This window comes from Lepisma saccharinum, chromosome 7 (assembly GCF_977018435.1).
Source record: "Lepisma saccharinum chromosome 7, izLepSacc3.1, whole genome shotgun sequence".
Lineage (NCBI taxonomy): Eukaryota > Metazoa > Arthropoda > Insecta > Zygentoma > Lepismatidae > Lepisma > Lepisma saccharinum.
The window spans coordinates 84,551,722-84,558,084 of record NC_139235.1 but is presented as its reverse complement, the minus strand read 5'-3'; the positions used below and the strand labels follow the sequence as shown (position 1 = coordinate 84,558,084).

The following is a 6,363-nucleotide window of genomic DNA, read 5'->3' as shown; positions in this document are numbered from 1 at the left end:
CTTGAAGCCAGCTTTTTGGACCTTTCGGACACTGCAAGATAAGCACTTTCTGGATTTTGAAATAGCAAATCTGAATACAGTACCGATATAATAATCAGTCTCTGATAATAATAGTTGTTGTCCTGTTAATTCGAGTATCTATTTCGATTCTGTACTCGTCTTTATCATTCCTCTAGCTGAGATAAAATTTTGACGACTGATATGGTATCGGAGAGGCCTACAGACTGACTTCGGCATCTTTTAAACCAATCTTTACATCCCAAGACTAGCTATTGAGAAATTCGATCATTGAAGCCAAATCTTTATGTTGCGGAGTGAAACACTTAATAATTACATTAATTGTGGAATTACATGTAGCTGGGTGAGAAGCTCAGAAGCAGTAAGATTACGCGACGCAACAGTTTGTTTGTCTTACAACCACAGATTATACTGCACAAAACCTTGAAACGTCTGCTAGTGCTTGCGTCGAGACTCGAACATCAGCGGAATAAGGAAACTAGAAGTAAAGGCAACATCAAAAAAGGGAAAGCTCATTGTTATATACGAAATATAATCGAAGGACGAATAGAGATTGACGTTACTTATTAGCTTTCACGCGTTTTAACAGAAGCAGTTGCTGTCGTAATCATCATTGCAATAGAGTGATCAAGGCCGACGATAGAGTGCAATATGATTGAATATATTTGAGGTACGTAAATAGATTAACGAATGTGAATCATGCGTTGCATAACCTAATAGTAAGTGACATGCACTTTGTCTTTGAGAAATGTCACGTGAGTATGAATTTGAAATGTGTAGACGTTTCTGTTATTCTTCAACAGGTTGTTGTCATTAAATTACTTCAATGTGTTTTGTAAGGAAGAAAATTGTTACAGAAGGGAAAGTTCCTTCTCAGTTCCTGTAATTATATACTGATATTACATGAAAACTTGATATTATCGAAGTGGCGGTAAGGTGAAACAACATAACCTACATTTTTGTACTTATGTGGAATGGTAGCACGTTAACTTAGTTTTTTTTTGTCCTTTGCACAGAAATCGTCTAACAAGATATTTCCCAGTAGGTAACTTCATTAGGTATTGTTCAAAACACTCAATGGTAAAATTGTGCTATATATCCTTGTATTTTACAAAATCTTGAACTCCAATATCCACTTGCTTTCTGTCAAGTGAGATGCATTCTTAGTAGTAGTAGTTAGTTTTATTGTCATGGTAAAGTATCTCGAACATAGCAGAACAGAGAGTGACCTTACCTGAGAAAGATTCAAAATTCCTTAGACCAATTCTCATAGTGAATAATATCATTGGTGGAAGTGTGATCGTATAAAATGTTCGGTAAAACTGTCAAAGCCGGGAATCGGATTTGGTAAATATGCGATAAAGCCCGGACACCTTTCACTCTCGGATTTAACTCGTTTATTCTGTAATTGTTGACATTCGTACTTACTTATTCTGCATTGCGAAAGATTGTTTAACAAGGGATTTCGCTTTTTTTAAACGAAATTAGTATCTATTGTCGACATATCGAGTAATTATTGTTCGTTCTTTTCTCGCTGCCTGAACATGCAAAATGGCGGGCAAATCTTTAGCGTTGTGTTTCAAACGGCAAAGCAATGTTTCAACCTTCTTAACAAAAAAATTCCCGCATAGCCCTGAAAACCATTCACGCATAGCCCCAAAAACAATTCGGGATAGTATGACCATCCACGAATAGCCCCAAAATACCATTCTGGATCATATAACCATCCACGAATAGCCCCACACACCATCACGGTAAGGTTAGGTTAGGTTGGGCAATATAGTGAAAAAACTATGTTTGGAAACATTTACCGAGGATTACGTCATCAGATGCTCGCAACATCCGGTTCAAGTACATGGATGGAAATGCAAGCAACAGCTTTCGTGTATCGGATGGTCATTATTATAGAAAAAATACATGAATTAGCATCCAAATACATTGAAAAATGCGAGAAAACACTTCTACTACTTTCCGAAATTACACAGAAACTCAATTCCGTAAGTACTTTCTCCTGTAAATTTGAAGAAATCTGATTCCCGGCTTTGATAGTTTTACCAAATGTTCAAATAAAGAAGACTGTGAAAATACAACAAAAATAATTAATTATGTAGTATCGCCCATACACCTGTCACTCGTTTATTTTGTTAATTTTAGCATTGATACTTACCTATTACAGAAGATTCTCTAAGGTGAAGTTATGCCTTTTTCCATAAATTAGTGTCAACTTTTCATATTACGAGTCATTATTTGTCTTCGTTGTTTTAGCTTGTGTAACAGACAATGTGGCGTGCACTCGTCAAGGATCATCGCGCGTCGTGCTAGTGTTTTTTTGTTTTGCAGTGCACAAGCAGTGTTTCAAACCTTAATGACCGAAAAGTACGTATTATTACGATTTTTTTACATGTTTCCATGATTCTTGCATGATTACCTCCACTAACCATGCACAATAAGGTTAGGTTAGGCACAGTTAGAAAAAAATTAACAAGGGTTTACGACATAAACAACCAAAATTACGTACTATTACGATTTTTTTACATGCTTGCATAATCACCTCCACAAACCATGCATGATAAGGTTAGGTTAGGCAAAAGCAGTTAAAAAAAATAAAGAATTTACGACATAAACAGCCACGATGTGTCGAACAGATGGTTTTCAAATTCAGGAAACAAAAAGCGTGTTTGGAAACACTGACACGGGGTTACGTCATCAAACGCAGGCAAATAGAAAGGAATTGGCAGCAATCGCCTCTGGGTGTTGGAAATATTTCTCAGGAAAGAGAAAGGAATTCCGGGTCAGAAAGCTTAAACGATCAATATAAAAAAAGATGTTAAAAATTAACATTAAAAACTGTACTTACGTATGTGAGTATGTTGTTCCTAATTTCCTTTCCTTTAGAACTACGTTTCGGGGACTAACTATCTCCTTCTTCAGGTTCGTATAAAATACTAGGTACTTACAGGGTTCCCACACACCTGGAAAACCTGGAAATCTCAGGGCATTTGAAATAAATGCAAATCTCAGGGAAAATCATGTAATTGACTAATGGTTCCCAATGAAGCAAAACTGAGGGATTGTAATATGCTCCTGTCTGTGGATAATCCAAGCGTTGTAGCATTTCTCTTTCAGCAAGGAACTCATATCTATTTGTTTGTCGTGTTTTTTGTTTTTAAATGTGATTCCAGGGCTGGTGACCAAGTGTATACCCTCATAAATTTTGCACTTTTTAAAATTTAATTAACCGATTTCGATCTTTTACATGACGTAAAATATATTTCAAGATGTGGAAAATGCATAATAAAGATAACCTGATGTCCAAAATTAACCAGTGTTCATCTGATTTCCCTTATTAGGGAGTAGTTTTAAGTTTTTTCTGCCATCTTTTGTGTACAGTATTGTTGATTGTGTGTTTACTGCATTTAGAACAGAATTTTAAATATTTACTTACTAGTGCCATATATGAATTATGTACTGTTCGTAAATACTTGTTCATATTTTAAGTTTTTGATCATGTTCAACTATTATTATAGTCATGACATGACATGTGGATTTTTACGTGCCTCAAAAGCTCACATATGTGTAAAATGGAATTACTTGTAGGACCAGCAGATCTACATTAATATCATGTAGTGAAATAGTTTTCTCAACAGATATGATAGAAATTGAATATCATGAGGCAAAGGCCAGTCGAATGGTGTATACTTAACCCCCATCACACTTGCACTTGCAACTGTCACTAACTTACCATTACGTACTAGCATTCCTCACTTCTTCATCTTAGATTAGGCTCGTTTTGAAGCACTGTTAAGTTGGTTTTGATTTTATCACATGGCAATGCATATGTGGAAAGTGGATTTTCTGTAAATAAGCAGGTTTTAATAGAAAACTTGAAAGAAGTCTGTTGTGGCTATTCGGCAAGTTTATGATGCAGTGAAAGTGGTAGGAGGAGTGTCAAATGTAGAAGTAAGCAAAGATATGATCTAGAGTGTTAAAGGTGCACGTATTAGATACGAAGAAGCATTGCAGAAGATGAGAAAGAAATGTGATCACAAAGAAGACAAAAGGAAAGAAATGAAACGTAAAGCAAGTGAGATCAGTGCTTTACAAGCCAAACAAGAAAAGATGCAAGAAGAAGCAAAGGCTATTGCAGAACAATTAAAAAAAACTTGAAGCTTCTGAGAAGTAAAGTTTCTTAATGTGCTGTATCAGACATTAAGTACATTTCTTGTTTTATATTTCAGTATCAGTAATTTATTATTCCTTTTTAAATCTGTACTAATAATTCTCACTTAATATTTATATGTTTTAAAAATTCCAATAATTTGTTTTTCTTAACTATTATTGTATGCATTACAGATTAATTGATATTGTATCCATATATAAACATGTGTGAAAATATTTCAATGTTCTATATCAGATATGTTAGAAATTGTTTCAGAGTTGTTTAAAGTTCTAGAAAACTGGTCATTTTTGTTCTTAATTACATGCAAAGAAGTGTAGTTTTATTTTATTATTGAACTAGTTTTGTTATTTGCATCAGAAAACAACAGTAATAAAGAAGGTGAGGATGGTATGGCTATGAGGGGAAATGGAGGAGGTCATTGTAAAATTATAGTAGTCATTTACTGTGCATTCAATACTCTGGAAAAAATATGAGGATTCTGGAAAACTCAGGGAAAATGGATTTGGAGTTTGCGTGGGAACCCTGTACTTAACATGGTACCACGTTGAAATATAATAAGAGGATAGTGGACAAGGGTTGGTGTGGATATATTTAAGATATTATATCCCCCCTCTAGACATATTTAAAAAACTCGTCGTTCTCTAAAAGCTTGCACAATTACCCTATTGCCATGTTAAGAATGTTAAAGGACTAAAAACCTCTATGTATCACTATGTACAACTTGCAGGTTCGGCATTTCCTGATGAGCAGGAAATGTATCCATACCAACCCTTGTCCACTATCCTTTTATTACATTTCGACTTGGTACCATGTTAAGTATCTAGTTTTTTATACGAACCTGAAGATTGGGATAGTTGGAACAACATACTCGCATACGTAAATACAGTTTTGAACGTTAATTTTTTAACGTCTTTTTTTATATTCTGGAATTGTGAGTAAAACGCACCAAACCTACAAATATATTAAACGATCAAAGAAAACACCTTCACGAACTTCACAACGTCGGAGAAATTGATGAAAGTAAGTAGTTTCTTTGGTAAAAATGAAGAAATCCATTCGGGCGATACTACATATTCACCCAAAAATATTATGAAGACTGATATTATTGTAACTGGATATTCAGCTTGAAGCAAATACTTAACATGAATGTAAGTTAATTATATTGATTTTATGCTAAGTTAGCTTGTATAACGTTAAATTGCAATATTTCGGCAATCAGGGCACCTATAGAAGTTATTCCAGACGGCATTGAAAAGGTCGTGAGGGGCTCTTCCACACAAGATATTGTATGCCTACATGAGCGTAAAAAAAACAAAAAACAATGGTGGTGTAAAGCAGTGGCGTAGCATGAGCATTTCGGATGGGAACGCCAAGTTAGAAGGAAGGGTAGGCCTTTTTTTTTTTTTCTTAAGAGTTTACTTATGGAATTAGCCGACATATGTATTGTGTATTTAAAATCACAATCTCATTGTGTTTATTACATTAAGTCAGCCGGGTTCCGATAAAACATGATCCATGCTTGTTTTATCTAGAAAATGAGATGCCTCAGTGTGCAACAAATGCTTGGAGCACTGGTGTTTTATACCATTTTTAATTAGATTGCTCAAGTCAGAAACACTGCACACCATTCGGAGTATTTTGCTCCACACGTAACACATGTGTAGCAAAACAGTATTTTATAATCAACCTTTCAGCATGACGCAAGTAATTAAAAAACCTACCTCAATCACAAGCGCAACAACAGTAGACTTCATTGTTGTGGATGATACAACTATTGAATGATTTGGTTTATTTTACTTCGCTTTCTATCACTTTTGGCTAATCGCAAATATGAATATGAGTGATGATATTGATGAAGTTGATGAAGAGACACTCACAAAGAACAAACATGCGTAGGCTCGGGATTCGAACCGGAAACCTCTCGCACTGTGCAAAACACACTGACACGAAGGGGGGGGGGGGGTGGATGATCCAACAATCGTACACTCTACTGACGTAACAGTGCCTATTAGTAGTAATTCAGAGTTTCAGACCACTGTTTATTGTATCTTGAGAATGCTGATAAACATTTTAAAATAATTTTGTCAAGAGATCATACAATGTTAACAGTTTTGAAACAAATACTAAACATTTCCACTGGCACAATATTAGGCAGTTAGATACTA

The 6,363-nt window shown here is 35.1% G+C and overlaps 1 protein-coding gene across 4 annotated transcripts in view; it reads left to right on the top strand.

Moving 5' to 3' along the window:
* The first annotated feature begins 214 nt into the window (after window positions 1–214).
* The window catches only part of LOC145989979 (testis-expressed protein 2), an 89,133-nt gene continuing 82,984 nt past the window's right edge, over window positions 215–6,363 (top strand). For 3 of the 4 annotated variants that reach the window (XM_083125536.1, XM_083125535.1, XM_083125534.1), the window contains exon 1: window positions 216–688. The gene's annotated coding sequence lies outside the window, so the exon portion shown is untranslated. Of the gene's footprint in view, window positions 689–6,363 lie in introns of all 4 variants that reach the window. The other variant, XM_083125537.1, reaches the window with a different exon arrangement.